This window comes from Lepidochelys kempii, chromosome 13, assembly GCF_965140285.1.
Source record: "Lepidochelys kempii isolate rLepKem1 chromosome 13, rLepKem1.hap1, whole genome shotgun sequence".
NCBI lineage: Eukaryota > Metazoa > Chordata > Testudines > Cheloniidae > Lepidochelys > Lepidochelys kempii.
The window spans coordinates 3,850,989-3,874,525 of record NC_136392.1 but is presented as its reverse complement, the minus strand read 5'-3'; the positions used below and the strand labels follow the sequence as shown (position 1 = coordinate 3,874,525).

Genomic DNA, 23,537 nt, shown 5'->3' with positions numbered 1-23,537 from the left:
AGGCCAAGGACTGGACGGGCCATGGAGCCTGAAATCCCCCTCATCCCTAGAAGCAATCCCTCCATGGGAAGCCTGTGGAGGTGGCAGCAAGACAGAAGCTTGCACTGCTGATGTCCCTGCTCCGTGGATTTCACACTCTCTCCTGGGCTCTCGGTCGGGGCTGTCCACATTTCCCAAACACCACATTCATATGGCCAACAGTGCCGCGAGCTGGCGGTGTGTGCGTGCCGATGCCCTGTCATGGGTAATTGCAAAACTCTTCAGCTGTGTCATGGCCCCTGTGCTGATAAGAACTACTGAAGATTTTCCTTTTTGTTCTAGTGTTGGGGGGGCAGGAGAAGGGCTTGTGGATCTGATTGTATTTATTTTTCCTCTGCTTTTAGCCTGAGGTTCCAGAGAGCCATGGACCGCAGCCAGGTGATGGCTGAAGCTCTGTGTGGCCAGCAGGTGGGTATAATGCCCTTTTCTATGGACTATAGCAGTGCAAGTAGATCAGGGAGGGCTCCATGATCCAGCCCTGCTGAGCGACGATGCAGGGTGTGCAGGCTGCTAACGTGGTGGCATTCAGCACTGGGATGGCCCGGGCTGTCACAGGTCTGCAAGGTGGAATGGACTGGTAGGTGGCATCTTACAGCCCAAAGGGGTCCATGGAGATTCCATTGGGCAGGTTTAACTCCCACCCCATTCCCCAGGTGAGCAGTGCAGCTCCCCTCGGAGTCACGCACCTGAGGCATGCGAATGCATGTGCAGCCCTGGCGTGAGTGATGCTCTATTAAGCTTGCTCAGCTCAGTGCCTGAACCTTGTCAGCCCCAGTGAGGCACAGAAAGAGACAAGGCTCATTCAGGCTTAGTCGGGCTGAATGAATCCGTTTTAGATCAGTGTCGGAAGCGATTACAGAGCACAATGGTGACAGGGTCTATTAAGGGGAGCCGGTGACTGGCGGTTTGCGTTCTCTGGGCCATTTCAGTTCCCCGGGGCAGGGCAGGGGAGTGGGAAGGAAGCACGTTCAAAACAAAACCGCGGAGGTCTCTGGGATCAGGCTGGTGACCGATTACATAAGGCGGTAATATTGCTAGCTGCTGTCAGCTGTTATGCAAGTGCTTGAGCTGCGTCATGTGGCTCTTCCCTCTCGGGCTCTGAGCCATTCCGTCTGCTAAGCTGGATAGCCCAGGATGCTGCCTGGTACCTGCGGAGGAACCTGGGTTTGGCTGTAGCTGACGTTAGGCTCTCTTGGGGCTGGGGGGACGCAGAGCATTGTCCTCACTAACTACAATGTTCTGAGCCTACTGGCCCTTGAAAAGCCACCAACTGAGCGTCCCTGTAATATCTGAGAGCTCTTCTGTTGCGGGGGTTATTTGACACTTGCCCAAAACATGACACTCTCTGCTGTCTTCGTTACATGGAGGGTTTCACCCCTTTCACTTCACTTAGGGTCTGTCTACACTTCAGTCCCGGTGTGTGACTGCAGCAGGTAGGCAGACCCTTGAGCAGTCTAATCTAGTTATCACTACAAAAGGTCGTCCCCCCCCGCTCTCCTGCTGGTAATAGCTCATCTTAAGTGATCACTCTCCTTACAGTGTGTACGGTAACACCCATTTTTTTTCATGTTCTGTGTGTATATAAATCTCCCCACTGTATTTTTCACTGAATGTATCCGATGAAGTGAGCTGTAGCTCACGAAAGCTCATGCTCAAATAAATTGGTTAGTCTCTAAGGTGCCACAAGTCCTCGTGTTAGTCTGCATTCGCAAAAAGAACAGGGCTGCTACTCTGAAACCTAATCTAGCTAGTGTGGCTACCAATAGCCGTGAAGCCATGGCAATGCAGGCTGTATAACTTGCCCAGGACGCTGGGCACTTGGGAAGCTGGCTGGGGTGAAGTCTGTGCTTGCCATAGTTCCCCTGCTCTTGGTACCTTAGCTAGCTGGATTCACTGAGCTGGGATGCATCTCCGCATGCTGCAATTGCATGTCTGATTGCAGAACAGATACCCCCTGGGTGAAATTCTCTGCCCTGTGTTATACAGGAGGTCAGACTAGAGGATCATAACGGTCCCTTCTGGCCCTAAAATCCTACGAACTTGGTTGTTACTTTCAGTCCTGAATGTTACTGTGCTGCCAGTTGAAAACTGCATTCACTGGCTGGGATGCTTCTCTCCTCTTGGCCCGGCTACTGGGGAGTTGTCCTGTGCCAGTCTCTGGCAGCAATTCCAGAACGGTTCATACAACCGCAAACCTCAGAATAGCCACTGACTAGAAGGGAGGGGTGACTGCATCTCCATGCATGGGAATGGGGCGTTTGGCGGTCTTTCGCTTGCTTCTATTCCAGGCTTAAATTCTCCTGGCCCATGTGTCTGACTGCAGGAGAGGGAGCAGAGGGATTCTGCAGAGTAAAGAGTCTGTCTGTAGCTTTTGAAGCCATAACTGGGTGGGTGCATTGTTGTGGCTTTGAGCCTAGTGCTTTCCTGGGGCCGCACAGAGAAGCGCTCATCCCCTTCTTCTTAATGAACAGTAGATTATTGAGGGAGAAGGGAAAGCAGAGGCACCTCTCAGGGAGCATCACACCACTGCATGATCGCCCCCCTATCACCTGCACAGGCCCCCAGCTCCAAGGAAATGCTACCCTGAGCTCTCTGTTGAATGGCTGGGATGCTCTGTGCCTTGGCCTGTATTGTACCTGATGTGGAGAGAACAAAGCTCATCATATCCTCAGCAGTTTTATCCTGATGTCATAGGTGATGGAGCGTGCCAGGAAAAAGCATTACAGGGACTCACTGGCCTGAGTGTGTTGGCTTTGTATGTAAGCCTCAGTCCACCTGGACTTTCTGGAACTGGAGTCGGTTCCCAGCCGAGCTGACACAGCCTTTCATCCTTCCCTGGCAACTGCACTGAATATTGCGGGGGGAGGGGGGGAGGAGTGATCAGCAAGGTGGTAGATTTCTGAGGGGGTCTGAAGATAGAGAAGCTGACCTGGTCATGGTATTCAAATCACAGTATTGAAATCTCAGGGTCTGATTCCCCTAACCCATACTCTCATGAATCTTGGCTGGGATGGCTCATGTGAGCAGTGGTTACCAGATTTATCCTCTTTAATTAGAACCCCTCCCCTCCCCCAATATTTACTTGATTCAGTCTATTATCCTTCTGTCCTTAAAGAGCCACATGGCCAAAGCAAGAGCTGTTATCTAAAACTTTAATTAAAAAATGAAACCATGATGCTGGCTCTGGCTTGGGGGTAAAAGCAATTTATGTGGGCCAGAAAACAGAAGACTACAACAGGTGAAATGTGAAGCATAAAAACAAGCTGAGCTAAGGCCAGAATGTCCTGGGGCTGTAGGGAGCATCCAGCAGATGTTAACTAATTGGTTACTATGCTGCATGCAGATTGCTGTCTTCCACCCCAGAGCTGGCCTCGTATCTGTGGTGCTGTATGTACTACGTGTAGTTTATGCTTTTGTGAGCTTTCAGGATGCCAAGTGCTGAAAAAAATTGAGTTGTTAAACAGCTCTCTAAACGTACACTAAATGGTAGACTACCACGTTCGACACATTATATAAGGTTCTGGCTGTGGGTGTGAGCACGCATGTGCACTCAGTCTAGCATATTTCAATTGATGATTTAACCTCCTCTCCCAAAAAGGGCAGGATCTTGCCAAACTCTGGTAACAGACTGGGAGTAACAGCTGTAAAACTCCATTCAGGTTACACAACACAGGGAAAGAAATGGACTTGTTGCTAGGGCTGTGATTTATCTGCTGTCAGGATGGGAGACCAGATTCCTCCAAGACAGGGCGGGGTGCTGGAATCCCAAAAGTTGGAGGAAGGACGGTCTGTACTGCCCCAAGCCTCAACTTCTGAGTAAGCAGGGGTGGGGGAAAAAGCATCAACTAGACAACTGTGCCTTTATATGGGAGTCTAATAGCATTTCAGACTTGGCTTATTGCTTGGCTTTCCTCTTGGGTAGCACGGACCTTCTATAAAAAGTTTGGCCAACCTGCCATGTTTCCCAAATCTGAGACCAAGTTAAATCACAGCAATATTTGAAGGATCTGAGACTAGGCATGTCAAGCTGTGCCTTATCCAACTATCTGCTCACCTAATACTTCTCCTTCCCTGCACTCCAGTTTCGAGTGGCTGCAGTAATCCTCTCTCCCTGTCCTGAACTGTTGCTGTGTGTTAAAATGCAGTCACCTCCGGGATGGATGGTGGTTTTGTTTTTTTCCCTCCCCGTGCAGTTGCTATATGGTTTGCGAAGTGCTTGGGGCTCATTCACATTTAAAGGTGATAAGTACACGTGAGATTATTAATAGAACACAGTTGAGACTGCTTTCATAATTTAAATTTGAACACCCCCCCCCCACGTCACTTTGGTGCTACTCACATCTATTGCTGTGCTTTTATTTTAGAATAAGTGTCAAAGTGTCTGGTTTTGTGCTGACCTTGAAACCAAACTCTGTGAATCATTACACTGTCTTTCTCCACTCACTATCAGAAAACTCACAGCTGGGTCTAACCAGCCTTGGTAGCATCCATTTTAAAAGGCTAGCAGCGGAGCTGCTGGGCCCCTGCATATGAGTTCATTGCTCCAGGAATTAAAGAAATGAGCTCTCTTCTCAGCGGCAGGCAGAAGCAGGCTCAGTGGGAGTTAGGGCATTCAGCATCTCCTAGGATACCATCCTTTTAAGTTCCCTCTGTCAAAGGCGGAGTTCAGTGACATAGGCCAACTTGCGCCCTCTGCCTTTGGCAGGTAGCTGTCTGCACTTCTGTTACGGAAATGGACCCCACAGGCCTCTCTGCCTAGGGTCACGCTACAGAGTTTGCGGAAGGCTCTCTCGCTCAGGAGCCCATGGTACTTACTCCCTCATTTCCCTGAACCTTGTGTACGTGCTTACACCAGCACAGAGCTGGGAACCGCTCCTTGGTCGTCATGCAGGGTGTTGACGCAAGGTGCAGGCTGATGACTTGGGCCCAAGGAGTTCAGTTCCAGGATGTCCTATTTACATTTTAGCTAGTTCCATTCACCCAGGGACAGGGGTGGGCAGGATGAGAAGAAGCCCCTTATGTGGACTTCCCTGCAGCTGAAGCAGAACTTCAGTTCCTCCCAGACACAGCGTGGGGGGAGGTGGCTTCAGAGCAGGTAGAGAACATTGACGCATCTTTTTGCGGCCTAACTCCTCCCTGCTGTGAATCCTCTGGGTTAGACTACAAATGATGATGGTCTAATCGTGGTGGCACTAAGTCATTCCACCATAGGGGCAGGCCACTTCCCCTCCAACCTCCTCAGACTGATACTAAGCTATAAAGAGAATTTTCTTCAGCTTCTGTTTTCGGCGTGACCTTTGAGAGAATCCTCAGACCATGACCTCTCCATTGCGGTAGGGATACCATGCTGCTGGCCCAGAATGTCCAGCCACACCAGGAGCGGGAAAGGGCTTATCTGTAAACTGGCTTCCCAAAGTAGCTCTGAGGAGAGGAACACACCCTCTCCTGTGTTCGTGCGCTCCTTTTGCTGCCCGTCTGTGTAAGAGACGGGACCTCTCTGAAGCAGCAGAGCCTATTTCAGAATGTCATTAAGCAGGTGTGAGTCCAGGGACATCCCTGACATAAAACCGGGTTAGGTCAGGGCTCCCAGAGCTGCTCTTGGGGGGTCAAGAGTATGCACAGCAGAAGCAATGTTACTTTTATGGCCCCAACCTGATGAGTCCTTTCCCAAAGGAAGGTTAGACAAACTCTGAAGCCTCTCTCAGGGTGAGAAGTCATGGATAGCTTAAACCAATGCCCTCTGCAATGGGGTAGTAGGTGATGTTTTAAACAAGTGCAACCTCAAGCCATTTTAGCCTCCGATTTTCTTTAGTTGTTTAACATGGCACTGTTAGCTGCAGCCCCTTTCACGCTCTACCTGCCCTCTGCAGCTTGACCCCAGCCTGCCAACATTTCCAATGGTGCAGAATTTAAGACTCTGCCTTTCAGCCTCCTTCTCAAGGCCCGGAGCAGGAGACTCTCTCTTGGAAGAAGTGAAGCAGAAATAAAACTTCCAAGATCAAGGTTTCTGTTTCAGCCAGAGCTCTAGCTGTAGCCCATAAGAGCCTGGACTGTGCTCATCACCTTAGTTAGGGTTTCTTTGATTTGCAGGTTGCACCTTTTGCTCCTTACAATGGAAAAACCTTTTCCTGGCTTGCTTTCATATCAGCAATATACTGTAAGCTCTTGTCCCTCCTTGCTGTAAGACCTTGGCAAGATCTGGGGGGAGGCTGGAAATAGCAGTGGTTGTAACAGGACAGAGGAGGAAGGGAAGCCTTGCTCCTGTCTTGCCCTCACTCCTGTTTCCCCTCTCCCCACCACTTTCTCTGGAGAGAGGAGCTGCAGGTTCTTTCACTTCACAGTTCATGTCTTAACTCCTTGGCCATTTCTCTGCTGGAGCTCGATGCTGGAAGCCTCCCTAAGGGGAAATCAAAGAACAAGCCTGACCCGGCCCCTGCAGTTCTTTGAGCGCATGGTGTATGCTGCTGCTCCAAGGATTCCCTTCTCTTAACAATGTGTTGCAGCTGGAAGGCTGAAAACAAAGAAACAAAACTCACGTTTCAAATTGAGTATGGCTTTTCAACCCCATCAAACAGCTTTATTCACACAAACGAATCTTAATTTACAACGCCTCTGCCATTCATACACATCAGGGTATCCACAGTGTTCAAGGAACTTAAATACGTCTCATACCAACCCAAGTAAACCAAGTACAAAAAATATTTATATAAAGTTCACACATAGGTCCTAGATTACCAGCTTCTGTGCAAAAAAGAAAAATACAGATTTAACAACTAGTATCATGAACTAACTTTAGTTTGGAGTCTGGGTTTAAGCCTTCCCACTCTACCTCGTTCAGCAGAGAAGATGCATTAAATATCCAACCACAAATCCCCCTGGGAGCCACACCTTAGAGTTAAAAGCATTGAGATGGCAAACTGCAGAAAGATGGAATTTGTCACGTTGCAGTTAGAAGAGGCCACTTTCTACTGTCCTTTTCACCCTGTCTCCCTTCCCCCTCGACTCTGAAAAGTGTGAAAATGCTTTTAGACTGGAATGGTGTAACTGCTTTGTCACGGGAGGTTTCAGGAAAGTGACGGACTGTCATTTCACACTGCAGTCAAATGTTTACACTGGAAGTGGGCAGCCCAGCGTAAGCAGGCACCAGTTCACATAGGAAATAGCTAGCACTGTAGTGTAGCAAACAGAACAGCCTATGCAGTGATTTCCAGGAACTATAGCCAGAGGTGCCAGCAGCAGATGTATTGCTTGCAACATGGAAGGAATGGATAAATGTGAACGCCAAGTAATTTGCTTTGTTCAGCCACACAAACTAGTGTTGCCAAGCATCAGAAAAAATACAAGGTCCAGCTCCAGGGTACTGCAGCCAAACCTCAAATCTGAATTGCTTCAGTGCAAAGACCAGTGTCTCCAAGAAAGTTGGTTGGCTGCAATGCAATGTGCAGTACACAGCTTGAGGGGAATTTGAGCAGCATGGTCTAGATCCACCTACAGATGACAATGTAGGGGTGGATGCTGAAGAATGGGGTAAGTGCTTGATTAGCTTTCTAGAGAAAAATCTCTGAAGGGCACCAACTCAACTCCAGAGGGAAAAGAAGACTAGCTTTAAAACAAAGTGTTAAAGCAACAGTAACACCAGTAGCACCTGGGAAGGGTTTTGCCTAACATGCTTTGGCAGTGTGTTTAGAGGAGGAAACCAAACAAAGCAGCAATGTGTTCCCCACTATCATGGCCTCTGTAAATTAAACTTAGTATGTTTGGATTTTTGCCCCCATTGTAGCTGGTTGTTCTCTTTGTAGCTGCACCATGTCCCTGGGCAGGCTTAAACCCAGAGTAGATACTGCATATGGAGAAGATTTACACAAATGAGGAATTCCACAAAGATGGTAACTTTTGTTAAAGTCTCTTATTGCTCCACGAAGGCTCTGGGAGCCTCCTGATATGTTAAGGAGCTGGATCCTGAGGAGTAAAGGAAGACTAAAGGGGGACCACTGTCTAGCTGTCACTAGCCCCTCTGAACCTTAAACACAGCAGCAGGAGAACACGGGGGAAGCTAGTTCGACCCCTTCTCTAACCAGCCTATTGAGCCTATCTTGGCGCCCCGCTCCTCACATTGGTGGTATTACAGCCAACCCCGTGTTGGTGCGATGCTGGAGGTGCCGACCTCCAGTGCAGGTTGGTGTAGCCAACGCATTTCGAAGTCCTCCAGAAATGTGGCTACTTCCCCTCACTCCCACTGTAAACAGGATATTTAGAAGTAAACAATTTTAATACAATCCTATAACATGGACAGGGCCATGTCATCTGTTCTACCAAAAACCTGGCTTGTGAGAGCGAGCCTCAATCTCAGTGGAACTTCCTTGGTAGGAGCCCTCAACTCGCCCCCACTCTGGTTAGGGTTAGACCTTGTAACAGCTAGAGTTGTCCCTCCAGTGTCAGTTTTTAAGTTCAGTATCAAGCGTGGTCAGTTAGAAATCAGGAGACGCTCTTGTATGAATATGAGCTGCAGAGACCAGGCAGTCCTGAGCCTCCCCCTTAGTCTCCCTTTTCCCAGAAGCTAGAATTTCCCCAGCTGTAAAGCCTAATGCCAAAAATGTATATGATGGGTGAGACGTTTCAGGCAGCAGCAGTAAGGTGGAGGAGCTGGGCAGACAGATGATGTCAAGCACAAGGAAAGAGATGCCCCTTCCCAGAAAGCTTTATGTCCTTGCAAAAGCTGTAGGTTAGAGCAATTCCCGCTTTAGCTGCTGTTGCTCTAGGATGAGTCTGGACAGGGCCCAGAGGATTCAGAGGTGAGGTGTGGTGAGACACCACTACCTGTAAACTGTATGACTGCCTCACTATTCTAGGGAACTTAGAGCACTCTGCAGCAAAGCCATCATCGGCAGGCAATCAAAGGAGAGAAGCATATTTAGACTGACAGAAACTAAAGGGGAAATGACCCAACTGGCCAAAGGCTAGCAGCCCTAGAACTCTTCCTCCAAAATGTTTTCTAAATACTATAAGGCACTACGGTCTATCTAGCTAACATCAAGCTGTTTTAAAAACACATCTGCAATGCAAAAGCTGAAGTGGCAACGTGAGATCTGAAGGTGGCTTGAAGTCATGGCAGGGCTGAGAGGGTGACTTTACACTAACCAGGTGGCTAGCCACATGCTCTGCCAGCAGTGCATTTAAGTAGGGGAGTAGTCATGTCTTCACTGAAGTTTCAAGAGAGGGGAAGGAGGCACTCATGGATATCCAACAAAAAGGATTCCTCCACGGGTGAGGACTTGAAGCAAGTGGCACTCTGTCTGAAATCTGCCTACCCACCACATACAGCAGTGCTGGAGAGAGCACACAGCCTCTGAGGGCGTACCAGAATTGGAAGCCTCTGGGAGGTGATGGCTTAAATATCACCGGAGGTGGTAAGCAGCTTAAATGGAAAGTTCTGAGACAAGCGCTATCTAAGTCAAAGCAGCTCTCCTAGGAGTCTGCCTGGAAGTTGCCTTCTGTGCCATAACATCCCCCTTGGGCTTCTTTCTGGCAGGGAAGGCATGTGTGAGCGTACACAGTAAGAGCAGGTCTTCTGTTCTCTAGCAGTTCTAGCCATGGATGTAGCTATAGCAGCCAACAGTTGCAAAGCTGTACTGAATAGCCTTGCTATTAGAGCATGGCTTCTGCTGTCAGTTGTCCTATCCGTGCATAGCTAGCGTGGGTTAAGTGCCCAAAGAGCGTTGAAATACAAGCTTGAGACTCTCGTCCTGAGACAGGTGTAGTTAATACAGTCTTGGACTTGGGGGAAGGAGCCTCTGCCTGGAGGAAGCAGCTGGCCGCCTGATGTAGACAGTCACATGGAAGACAAGTTCTATTGTGAACAAGAGTGCAGGAGTATTGGGGTGCTTCTAAAGAACATGGGTCAGGAAAACAGCAAGGAGGATGGAAAAACAACTTGGGCAGAACAGCACGTAAGCCTGTGTTATGTTTCAATGCACCATGTGACTGATGAGGGGCTTCCAGTAGTGAGAAAATCCACCCCTTTGTTACTCCAGAGCGGGGAGGTATCCTAGAGGCTGCTACAACAGCACCCTGCTAAGCTGGGAATTGAATGTAGACTAACCAAACTGAACTGAGGAGTTACAAAGCCAGACAGTCCTCTGTGGTTGATAACCAAACCCAAACGTCCTAACCCCAAATAACCATCTTGGGAAGAAGTGAGAGTATTCAAGGTCTGGCTGTGGCTCATCACAGCACAGAGAAGCATCTCAGTGGGGGTGCAGGAAAGAGGGACTGGGTCCCATTCCTGGGCTTGTGCTATGCTGGTTACTATATCTGTGTGAAACCTTCAAAACACAAGGTGTTCAATCAGGTGGGGGGAAGCACATAACTACAACTATATGCTACTGCTCTGCTATTCCCCTAATGCACAGCACAACCTTCCTGGTAAGGTGCCACCCAAATCTTCTCTGGTCACTGCATTCAACCTCAGCAGAGGTGTCAAGGCTTACAGGTTTAAAAAACAAACAAACTAGACACCATCCTTAATCTAGCCCTAATGGAGTTATTGCATTCTCATTCACTTTTATGGGATTGTACAGCATACTGAATAGACAGACAAGTAGCAAGTGGGTGCACAAAAATGTCAATGAAGAGAAATAAGACTGAAGTGTCCGCACAGACAGCAGGCATGTTAGTACTGTAAAGATCCTGTATGATTAGGTCAGCAGGGCCCTTCTCTAATTGTGAAGCCAGTCACATCCTACCACAATGACAGTGGAATACTTGGGTAACTGGGTGAGAGAGATTTAGTCTGGAAGCACAACTCATGCCTCCTAGACCAGTATTCCAGCAGAGGTTTGTAATGGTTTGGGAAGACATTTCTATCATGTTTAAGAAATCACAGGGTAAGAAGGATGCTGTGCTTTACATCGAGCAAGGTCTAAAGAGCTACCAAAACCATCACACAGAGTCAGTCCCAGAATGTCAGTGCTGCTCCAAATGCAGGCCAGGAAACTAAGTATTAACTGCTCAGCTTGTGAGTCCCACCTCCTTACCCCTACATCCTGCTGAGGCATAACTTCAGTGCCCAAGCCTGACCAGCCTTCTCTTTGCCCTTTGTAGGCCACAGTTATCACACAAAGGGCAAACGGTCTTCTGCAGGAGCCTTGAAATCATACAGTGAGTGACTAGCTGTCAGGGCCCCTACCTCCAATACTACCAAATCCTTCACAGCTGAGGTTTGGAACAAGTGACTTCAGATCTTTTTTTCAGTTACTTTCTGCTTTTGTCACATACATCTACCCTACAGTTCAGTTGATCACCTGAAAATCTGTCCCATCCACTCCACAGGCCCATTACAGAATTAGGCTCTCAGTTGCCAAATTCCACAGATGACTTTTTTTATTTGGGTGGGGAGCTCTTTCCACTACAGCACCAATCTTGCCTAATCAATTTCTTTTCCATCTTGTTATTTTTGCTACCCTACTCTAATGTCACTTGCTTTATCGCCTGGGCAGCACCTGCCTGTTAAGGAGCCATCTGGTTCTGAGCCACATGACTGTCTGTTTCCAACATGGGGCTTCAAAGACCTTACTTCTTCTACAATCTCCCAACTACAGAGCAAGCCCAGTGAGCTTCTCTCCCCTGGAGAAAGAATATTAACTTTAAAAAACAAACTCGGGCACATCCTGACTTTGAGCCTTGGTACTTGTCAGCAGTTGAGGGAATGCTTTGCAGAGATTTTAATTCCAATCAGTGTTGGTAAAAAGACACAGGTCTTTCCCAGAAGAACCTGTAGCATTCTAGTTGAGTAACAAGGCTGAAACGGTGGGGGAAAGGAGTGGGGAGGTGGGGGGAAGAGAAACGTGTTCTTCTTGACCTCATTCAATAGTCTTGTAACCAAATGAGCAGAATCCTTGCAGCCCTTCTGAAATCTCACATGACCAAAAAACCCAAAACAAACCAGAGATCCCATTGCCAGAGATCCTGTTGTCAGGTGATCTTCAATACCATCTGCTTCCCTCTGTGCATGTAAATAATGGAGATTGTAGGTCCCTGGTAAATAAACCTAGAAAAAAAATAAAAACCAGAGATCAGATATTGCCATTGTTTCACTCACTGGTCTAGGGGCTGTACCTGGAAAAATGTAATGTCCTGAAAGCCTCACCACTGGCTGGCTGGCCGGCCAAAATGGCTCGCCCTGACACAGTGAGAGATATTGGACCTTTCAAATCCTCTCATTCTGCTTACCTTGCTTTCCCACCTCCCGGCATTTCACTTGCACCATTTTTACCTGCCAGTTGCTGAAAGATTGTATGAATTGGAGATTAAGGCTTCACACCGACTGGAATCAGCTACTCCAGTTTGCTTTCATCTACTGTAAAGCAATGGCTTCTAATGCCATAAACCAGTAGTTGCTTAAAAAAAAATAAATCAGACGAATTCAACTGGGAAGGGAAAAGTAAAATGGTAATAGAGTGAATGGATTCTGAGATCAGATACTTGTAACTGACCATGGGTGGAATTGACTGTAGATACCACTGCAGAGAGATTTAAGTATATAAGTACTTGTTTCCAGTCCTGATTAGTCTGAAATATTTGTCTTTAAAACTCACACATCCCGCAGCCTAGCAATGTTCTTGTCACTGATCCAGGACTGGCTATAGCAGGTCTGGACCTCAGAATGTTGTTTTCCTTCTCCAAAACATAATCAAAACATATATAATCAATGTATAAATCTTGGCAACATGCTATTTATACGTGCCCAAACTGTGTTCGATCACTGAGATCAGTCACTTAACCATGGATAACACTACATTTATATTTAAATAATGTAGCTACATCCTAAAAGAGGTCTGCCATGGTGTGCTGGATGAGTATCTATTAAGACATGAAAGCACATTTTCCTGAGGCTCCATATGATATGCTCATGAGCATGCCCATTTAAAAACACTTTCAACTGTGTGTACACATGTCCAACTAAAGGAGAAACAGTGTGGATGTCGCACTCAGATATGAACGTCTTCAATTCACTAACAGTGAGAAAGCATCTTAGGCTTCTCAAGTTGTGCTGGAGGCAATTAAAAAAATCCCCTTTGCTGTACACACATTGAGAAACTCAAGAGGAGCAGAGACTGTTTCTTATTGGCTGTGAATGTTAACTCTCAGGGATGTTAGATTCCATCTCTGCGTGCTAATTGCTATGGTCTGCTAGTTAGCTCACTCATGGGACTTACAGAGCAGAATGGGGAGTCAAGTTTCGAAGGGGCTAGACTGGCAACTTGAGAAGGTTCATATGCCTTCGTTCCATGTTTGACTTGTAACTAGTCGCTAGAGGTCACACGCTTTGTTGCTTCTGCAGGCCAAGTTCATTGCGTACACCTGTCTAGTCCTCCCATAAGCTGATGTCTGCACTAACCCGATGCCAAGTGCATTTCCTGACATTCTGAAATTGATTGGATGTGGTGTTCAAAAGTTATGTTACATCCCAACAGAGAAATGCCATCATGTTGAATGTAGGATCTCACTTTGCTCAGCCAGTAATACTAGAGGCTGACACCCTTTGCTGCTGGTGTAAGTAGGGTTGCCAACCCTCCAGCATTGTCCTGGGGTCTCCAGAAATTAAAGATTAATCTTTAATTAAAGACTGTCATGTGATATCTCCAGAAATACATCCAACCAAAACTGGCAAACCCTAATTGTAGATCAAGCTCACTGCGTGTATCAGGAGCTCCTTGCATCCCTTCATTCTGCACCACTCTCTGAAATCTTGGAATTGATCCAGTGCAGTGTTCAAAAGTTATACGGACAAGCGGAGAAATGTCATGTGTGGTATAGGGCCTTGCTTTTGTTTGGCTAATCCCATCAAGCTACATTTCTCCAAGACAAACTCTGGGTATGGTGGCAGTGAAGTACATGGGAGTTTACTCCCCCCTCCAATGAGTGAAATCAGTTCCCCACTAAAACAGTGCTGCTGACTTAATAATGACAGAATTAACCTGTTGAGGAAAGATGGTTACGTCCCAGAAAATCACTGAAATCCGTTTATGTACTAAGAAATCTTGTTAAAGAGTAAACTTCTTAAAGAAAGAAACCTCCTCTCCTGGTGCTTGAAGCAGAGTGGATTGATTTAAAATCAAACCAATTTAAATCACTCAGCTTTAATCATGACTTAAATCGGCAAGCAGGAAGCCTCGATTTAAATCAATTTTAACTAAAAAATACAAATGCAAAATAAGATTATCTTAAAGAAAAGTTGATTCTCACTGGTAACTATTAAAACATGTTGTCTTGCAACTAAATATAGTCTTTACACTAAATTTTTATTTCTTTTTGCTTACAAGGACAACACATTGTATCTAGACACATTTATTTAAGCAGTCATATAGCTTAACATAATTTATTCAGATTCTTAATTTTCACTTTTTTATTATGTTAAAATTCTGAATGATACTTATTTACTAGATATTTTTAAACTTGTGATTAGTGTCAAGCTCTATTTGGATGGGAAACTGGAATTTAATGTGCAGAAACGTTTTTTTTTAAATTAAATAAAACTACCTCAAATGTGCTTAAGCGGGGGTGGGGGTGGGGGGGGTGGAGGAGTTTATCAAAACATATTTTGCATTTAAAACCAACTGATTTATTAAACAAAGGAAGTATTATATGCAGTTTGTGAACTGAAGTGATTGTTTCTAGTCATCATGTCTTTCAGGATTTTAGAACTAGTAGATCTTATGTTCTCACACCTAGTTTTTAGTCTTTGATTGGAAGAGGAAAAAAGCCTTCCTGCTTTTTCAATTCCCAATTGGTTTCTTAACTTTGAAAGAACTAGTCATTGAACTAACTTAGTTGAATAAACTGAAATGAAGAAAATATTCTCTATTGCTGTCGTAGAGGTTACTACTGACAAAAACCGGTTTAGCACTTCAACAAACTCTGGTTCCAGCTGCTTAGCCAGTGACCTTCCAGCAATTCAGTGCTGACTTTCTTTAAAATTTTGGCAGAAAACATGTACAGCTTGAATTTTTTTATTTTAATAGATTAGAGTAAATTTAGGCCTTAATGTAGGTTGTCAAATGTTAATAGGTTGATTTTTTTAAAATAAATATATTTAAATAAATCAGTTTAATCTATTTTTATCCACCTTGGCTTGAAGCAGTGAAATGGGAATGTATTTATTAACTATGCTTTCTAGGAGAGTACAGATGAGAGATGCTAATCAGAATAGTGTGCTAGCGGATTGACCAGATAAACTTTCACTACAAAGACAAAGCATTCTGCCATGGGCAAAGGCACCTGGAACATCAGGAGCATGTTTCTTAAAGGAAATTACACAGGAAAATTTCCAGACTGTTTCTCTTATGCTGCAGCCTCATAAGCAGGTTCGTATGGCTCTTCTGTTTGAGTTTCACTGGAACCAGAGCATTTCCAGAAGAGATCCCGCATTTGAAGTATTTGAGAGATTTCACCAACTTCAAAGTTTCCCAAAATAACTTTAGACAAAAGGTTTCAGAGTAACAGCCGTGTTAGTCTCAAATAAATTGGTTAGTCTCTAAGGTGCCACAAGTACTCCTTTTCTTTTTGACAAAAGGAGAGCTGAACTGATGCACACTGTTTTGAGGGGGTAGGTGCAAGAGTTTTTAATCCCGCCACTGATGACACTTATAGTCTTAATTAGCTAAAATGTTCAAGAGGGCATCAACAGCATATCAATTACTACACCAAGACCTGGTGCATGCAGTTGGGAGTTCTTGTTCACAGTGCCCAGCACATGGCACAGGTCACACTGAATTAGTGGGAGATGGCATGGGGGCAGTCCTGCAAAGAGCATGAGTCAGTTATTTTCGGTAGCAGAGCGTTCTTACTAATGTGGGGGAGGCAGAGATTAACCTGCAGATTCTCACATTAATCACATTATCTCCCCTGCATGGGACGAAAGGGCACGGAAGAGGTGGGGGAGGGAGTTAATCACTATCTTAGTTTGCTAGGTTCTACATCATGCTGCTTAAGTGTATACAGAAACAAAGCAACCTAATTTCCTTCTCTGATAGGGTTACTGGATGAGGGAAGAGGGCGGAAGCAGTAGATGTAATATAGCATGATTTTAGTAAAGCTTCTGACACAGTCCCACATGGCATTCTCAGAAGCAACCTAGGGAAATATGGTCTAAAGGAAATTACTAGAAGGTGGGTGCATAACTGGTTGAAAGGCCGTACTCAAAGAGTAGTTATCAAGGGCTTGCTGTCAAACTGGGAAGGGGTATCTAATGGGTCCTTCAAGGGTCTGGCCTGAGTCTGGTACTAGTCAGTATTTTCATTACTGACTTGAATAATAGAGTGGAGAGGATGCTTCTAAAATCTGCAGATGACACCAAGATGGGAGGGGCTGCAAGCACTTTGGAGGACAGGATTAGAATCAAAATAACCATGACGCATTAAAGAATTGGTCTGAAATCAACAAAATGAAATTCAGTAAAGATAAGTGCAAAAATCCCCACTTAAGAAGGAAAAATCAAATACCCAACTACAAAATGGGGACTCACTGGCTAGGTGGTCGTACTGCTGAAAAGGATCTGGGGGTTACAATGGATCACAAATTCTGAGTCTACAATGTGAAGTTGTGAAAGGCTAATATCATGCTAGGGTATATTAACAGGAGTGTTGTATGTAAGACACGGGAGGTGTCCTGCTCTACTCAGCTGTGGTGGGGCCTCAGTTGGAGCACTGTGTCCAATTCCGGGCACCACATTTTAGGAAAGATGTGAGCAAACTGGAGAGAGCCCAAAGGAGAGTTATAATAATGATAAAAGATTTAGAAAACCTGACCTATGAGGAAGGGTTTAAAAAAAAAAGGGACCTGATAAGTCTTCAACTACGTTATGGGTCATTAGAACTATTAGGGCAGTTAAGCTCTGGAACAAGCGTCTATGGGAGGCTATGGAATCCCCATCGCTGGAGGTTTTTAAGAACAGGCTGGATAAACTCCTGTCACCGCTGGTCCAGGTTTACTTCATCCTGCATCCCCCACAGAAGGCTGGCCTTGATGACCTCATGAGCTCCCTTCCAGCCCTACATTTCTGTGATCCTTTATGGAGTTTCCTGAACGCCATCCCCAGGCCCAAGCACATGAAGGGGGTTTTGTGAAGTTTAACAATGGCTAAAGGCTAATGAATCCAGCTCAAGTTGGTAGTGAGCAAGAGTCATTATTGGCTAGTGGATGTCTGGGACCTGTGTGATGTGAGTATGTTTTTTTCAAACCAGTTTCCAGGAGACAAGCATCCAACCACAAAAGCAACATGTGGCATTAATTGTAGTCATGTTGATCAGGGAAGAGATGGGATGAGCCATCCTTTCACCCCTCAAAAGGTCCCTCCAGATCAGGGTTGAGATCTTTTTGTTTAGCAATCTAGATCTTGGTCTGTTCTGAGGATAGGGAATTTTTTTTCTCCAAGACTGTCAATCTAGCACTTTAAAACTGAACTCACAAATGAAAGACAAAACAGAAGACTGCTCTTCACCGGCCTGCAGGTTATTTGTGCGACTTTGTTCAAAGGTACTAAGGCTGTTTAAGTTAATTAATTTAAAATTAATGGCCTTCCTTTGTTATATTTTAATACCAGATAGGACTGGACCATAGCCAACAGCTCAACAATGAATTCACCACTGTGATAGCTTGTATAGGCCCCCACCCTGAGGGTGGAAGGGCAGTGGGACCAGCTGTGGGGAATTATTGAATTCCTTAGGAAAGAGGAAGAGAGCAGTAAGTGAGGGAATGAGCAGAGAGCTGAAGGCAAAGTGGGGGCTGTGTGTTCTTGGGGCCATACTGAAACAAGACACATGGGAGCATTTTGCTTTGGTCTGAGGTAGGTCACCTTTTTTATGGAACCCTGAAGTGAGCTTTATTTGGAGGAATTTATTTGGCCCTTAAAGGGGTAAGAGTTTGGGGTTGGTTGCTTGCTTCCTTACCTAGGTGTTTGTAATCCTGATATGCAAGGTGCTGTTTGCTAATCCTGGTTTGACTGGCCGATTATAACCCCTCACCCAACTGTAAAAATTCTAAAGCTCTCTCCTGAGGGAATGGAAAGTAGATGGGAGGAGTAAGGAAAAACCAGCAGTCTCCTGTTCTCTGGCCACAACCCCCAATCCCTCTGAAAGGGTGCTCCCTGAAGGTCAAGAAGCTGGTGAGACAGCATTGTAGGGGAAACCAGTTCCATTTTGCCTTGCATTGTGGCTGGACCTTCAGCTCTGGAGATAGTACTAGCTTGTTTGCTTTCAGAAGCCTGGTCTACGTGTTTAGCTACATTGCTGACAGTGGTGAAAAATTCACCCCAAGATACATAGTTAAGCAAGCCTAAGCACCAACACAGACATCTGTGGGTCAACCGAGGAATTCTTCCATCTACCTAGCTACGGCTTCTCAAGGGGTGGAAATACTATGGTGACAGAAAAACCCCTTCTGTTGTTGTAGTAAGTGTGCACACTACAGCGGTGAAGCTGCAGCTGTGTCACTGTAGTGTAGATGTACCAGTCTCCTGTCCTCAAAGACAGTCATTAAACTGCTTCTTTCCTAAAGGGACAGTGGGAATATAATCCTTCCTTTCTTCCTCTCCAGCTCAGTTTGTTGTTGATGACTAGCAAGCCACCTTTATTAAGAGACTGGAAGTGTCTAGAGATCTCAGCTACTAGAATGCCAGTCACTGTTAAGTGTCCTCATTTCTGTTGCAGCTGGAGAGCTGCAGAGTATGCAAGGGTACCACAGGAGACCCGAAGATTGTGCTCCTCACTGTAGAGGGATCAAGACCTAAGCAATTTAGTTTTGAACATGAGGGGATGATAGATGAGAACAGACCTTTTGTTTTAAAGCAAAAAGCTTGTTTGTGAGATCCCTCCCCCTCCCTTCCTATGCATTTGGCCCTCAAGAGGCATTTCCCCAATGGTGGTGTGCGTTTGGGTTAGTCTGTTTCAGCACCTAGTTCAGTAAACTGTGCTCATTAGGACAGAGACCCATTGGAACTCTCAATTAGCTGAAGGAAACCCTGAGCAGAACACAGCTGTTGGAATACATGGTAATTAGCAACTACCTCTTAGGCCTTACTTTCTTTACCAACTCTCTGAGAGTGCCTCTGAAACTAGATCCACACAGCTACAATTAGCCTCTAAAGAGAATGGGGCTCAGCTGTGACTGCTATAATTAGAGGATCAGAGAACAGATAGGGGCTACTGATCTTATGGAAAGGACTACAGTAAGGTCGAGAGAGCGGGTGAATTTCTGGCTGAGAGATGCTGGTCAGTGTATAGACACCAAATTTCTATGCCAAGAGTTGCAAACTGGGAGCAAAAAAAGCATATGAAGACAGACACAAGAGAAATGTTGCAGGAGTTCTCCATGGATAGACCCACAGAAATGGTATCCCAGTCCATACTTGGCACAAGACAGCGGGACTGAGGAGCAGAAAATCAAAGAGGAGATTAAAGGTGTCTCTGAGCAACTCTGCATAGAAATGATCAATGGGTGTCCATGGATGGCATGTTGTGAGGCAGGAGGAAAAACAGCCACCTCACTTCATCCTAATGTGATTGGTGAACAGGCAACGAGTCCCCAGAAAACGGTCAAGACACTCAACGGACAAACTCCAGGGGAGAAGTGAACCTCTCCACTCCTTTCTCAGAATGAAGATGAGAATTAGAGGCTGACAGCTGAGGTAGTGTAAGGAGTGGTCTAGTCTGCTGGAATAAGTCAGTTTCAGTGACAGAGAACCTCTGCTGGGCACTGAAATCCCAACAAATCATTACCTGCCCACTATTCCACATGCTCCTGCCTGCACAGTGTTCTTTTCAGTCAGACCACTCCTCACATTTGTTTGTAATTATGTTAACAACAGCCATAGCAGCTCCTCCATTGGCTCATTCCCTCACCTAGCCCCTCTCACTGCTGTGCTAGTCAAAGGCTAGGAGCTCCACCTGAGCGCCAATAGGAGCCCTCCTGATTAGAGTGGAATGCTAGCTCTGCTACTGCTATGGCTGAACAACACTTGTTTAAAAGTAGACTCTCAAAGCTGTAAAATCCACAGATCTATGTGGCTTGCCTTGAAATTTGCTGCACCTCAGAAGGGTGCAGATAGCCTCAGTGGTCCAAGTTTGGGGGTCATGACCATAGACCACATCTAGTCTCTGGCTTTCAGTTCTCCATCTATAAAACCGAGGAAAACAACAACACTGGCCTGAGGAGTATTGAGGATAAATACGTTAATGACTGTGAGGTGTTACAGTGACTGTGGTTCAAGGGGATCTGCTGTGGACAATGAACCTGAGACATCCATGCATGCTGTAAGTGTGAACCTTGCCCTGGCAGAAGGCTGTGAATGATCAGTGGGCATCGTGCTACTATCTACCTGTCAAGGGGGTTTAATATTGTGTGCAATGCGTCCTGAGTAATTCAGCTAATTTAGAAGGGCCTCTAACTACTTTCTGAAAGATTAATTACATATTCTGTGCAGCTGTGAGAATGATTGCTGGATCCGTGGCTGCTCTTCCACCTGCAGCATTATTAAAGGAGAGTGCCAGTACTGATAAGGAGGATGAAACAATGATCCTGTAGCTGCCTAAACGCACTCAGGCACCTAACTTTTTCCAAGTAAAATTTCCCTAAGCACCTGTGTTTCTGCCTCTGAGCACACGCACTGCTGCCTCCCCCTAGGTGACTGGACGCCTATCTCCAGCCTAAGCCACAGAGTGATGCATGAATTACAAGATGACAGGCATTCAACTGCCTAAGTCACGTACTCAGAGGCCATCTACCAGATTAGCTCCCCTTTGAAAGCCAGCTGGATGAAGAGGTGGTCAGAGTCAGGCTCACTTCAGAAAGAACAAGAGTCTCCCACCCCTCAGGAGAGTTCTCTAGCCCTTGAGCTATGGGATATTCTGATGCGGGGCTCCCCCAATCTCTCCTGTAGAAGCTATTGCACTCTAGGTAGATAATGAGTGGTTAGAGCAGGGGGACTGGGCCCAGGGTTTCCCACCTCCCATGTGGGTGCCCTAACCCCTGGATTAGAGAGAGAGAATGGGAATGACTGTCTCTGGACTATGATAGTGAGTGAGCCAGAGAGAGGGAATAACTGCAGTCCAGTAGTTAGGACACCCAACTGGGAGGTGGGAGGCCCTGGGCCCAGTCATCCTGGGTGCTGGAACAGTGCAAGCAAGAGTGGGCTGGAAAGGAGGGAGAGTCAGAACTATGTGGGGGGCTCCAGCAGACCACCCCCAAAAGCTCCAATTATAGGTACTTGCATGGCCCCTATCACTGTAACACCTCACAGTCATTACCGTATTTATCCTCAATACACCTTAGGCCAGTGTTGTTTTTCTTCCTCAGTTTTACAGATGGAGAACTGAAAGCCAGAGACTCGATGTGGTCTATGGTCATACAGGAAGTCTGTTGCAGAGCAGGGAATTGAACCCAGGTCTCCCATGTCCCAGCTCCTAACCACTAGACCAAGCTTTCTTTATGGCCCTCCTCCAATTTCTATACTTCCCTTCAAAAGATGTCCCCCTTAACTCCATGCTATTCCCAGCACAATTCCTGCTTCCTCTCCCTAGCTCCTTAATGTGTGGGTCCCATGCTGATGCCTGCCTCTCCATCGGGAGGACAGCTGAGGAAGACGGAGCAGGCTGTGCTGGACAGGCAGACACTGTAGATGATAGAGACAGTGAAAGTACCAACACCCAGCCAGTGCATTCTGTGGCCAAGCTAATAATAGTAGAGGAGCTTGAGGCAGCGCAGGGAGAAGAGCTGGGTGCGGAGAAACTTTTTTAAAAGAACAATTAAATGACCAAGAGTTTAACCCAGGGTTCAGGTTACCCCATGGTGCCTCATGCCCTTCCCTAATGTGGAGAGGGGCTACACAAAGACCTCTGAAAACCAGGATAAACAGTTAAGATACACAGCACTGCAACCTTAACTCTGCCCCTCTGGAGTTGGCAACAGCCACTGGGAGTTATCTGCATGCACTTCTGTTGCATTCACTGTGCTAGATATAGCCCTACTGAATGGTGGAGGGATTAGCTAGAGCAGCTTCACAAAGCTGTGATTGTGATGGGATGATCTAGGAAGTCTGAGATCCACTCCCTCCTCACCATGTGTGTGATCCAAGGACAGAGGTATATGCATATCTTTAGGGATGCAATATGCCTCATTTCAGTGCTGCACAGGGTCTCTTGCCACGGGGATTGTCAGCAGCGAGGGGGAATAGGAGTGAACTGGGGTTTAATGACTGGTAAGTGAAAGCATAATGTTGGATGGATTGCGGTCCATGAGGGCGAAGGGCTTGTAAAATGTGGTGGTTTCTGTGGTGCAGGCACGGTGAGTGGGGTGTAGGCAGCTCTTGTTTAGTACATGTCAGCTAAACAAGTTTTGCTGTAGCAAAGGGAAGGTGTTGGACTTAGTCCTATACTACTCACGTGGCCTATTCCCTGAGTGTTCTACCCTAGCTGCAGGGGCAGGGCATCAGCATGTGTGTTACGGGAATATTACGTCAGCACTCAAAGAGGACAAGGTTAAGATTGTATAGGTGTTTTTTTTAGCTCTATATTTCCTGTTTTCAGAGGTTTAAGTTTTGCCACTACCCCCTTCTGGAAGGGCTCAAGGCACCACCTGGCAACCTTAAACTTTCTGGGCATGTGGTAGTTGAGGAATACCCAGTGCTAACAGCTCTGTACAGCCCTCCGATCACACTTCAACTGTTTTAAAATAACACTTTCCATTCTCAAAGAAGAACAGCTCTTGAAGCAGTTTCGGGAGAGCATTAATCAGGATGTTTATAGCTTTTGAAAGGTAAGTTATGCAAGATCACTCTAGGGGGACCAAAGCCTCAACTATCAGAACAGCACAGGAAAGATCTTGCCTTTACTCCTCTTAGTATCTGCTTATTTCTATAGTTAAGGTTACTAGAACCACTGTGATGAGACACAAACCAAAATCTATGAGATCTTTCTTGTGTGTGCTCGTCCCCACACCATCACTCACCTGATCAGAGTAATGTCTCTAGGCAACTCATCCCTGCCAGAGTGCCCTAGGTTCCTGGCTGTATAGATATTTAACTACATCCAATACTATATTGATGTCCAAATATAAGTAACTTGCCTAACCTGTAACCATAAGGGATGGTTTGCTGCCACAGTTAACACAGGGAGAGGGAAGTCCGCTGCGTACATATTCCACAGTGGCCACAACACTAGAATGCAGTGCACAGCTGGGAAAAGGGGGAACTGATGCCACTGTCTGTGATCAAGCAGTACATGCTTTCACCGAAATACAGAACAGGATGATAACTGCAGAGTGAACAAGGAAGGAAATCCTATGTGTCTCTAGCCACAAAGAAACTGCCTGGCCTGCTTCTGCCCCTTTAGTGTTGCTCTGCACCAAGTAACATGGCAGAATCAGACCCACAAGATGGAATGCACATTAATGCTGACAGTTACTTACAAGTGATATTATCCAACTACTTTCATGCTTACAGTCAGCCT

At 46.1% G+C, this 23,537-nt stretch overlaps 1 protein-coding gene across 1 annotated transcript in view; it reads right to left on the bottom strand.

Annotated features, from left to right (window-relative positions):
- Positions 1 to 6,576: 6,576 nt before the first annotated feature.
- The window catches only part of STK35 (serine/threonine kinase 35), a 38,509-nt gene continuing 21,548 nt past the window's right edge, over positions 6,577 to 23,537 (bottom strand). The window contains exon 3 of the mRNA XM_073308864.2: positions 6,577 to 12,085. The gene's annotated coding sequence lies outside the window, so the exon portion shown is untranslated. The remainder of the gene's footprint in view (positions 12,086 to 23,537) is intronic.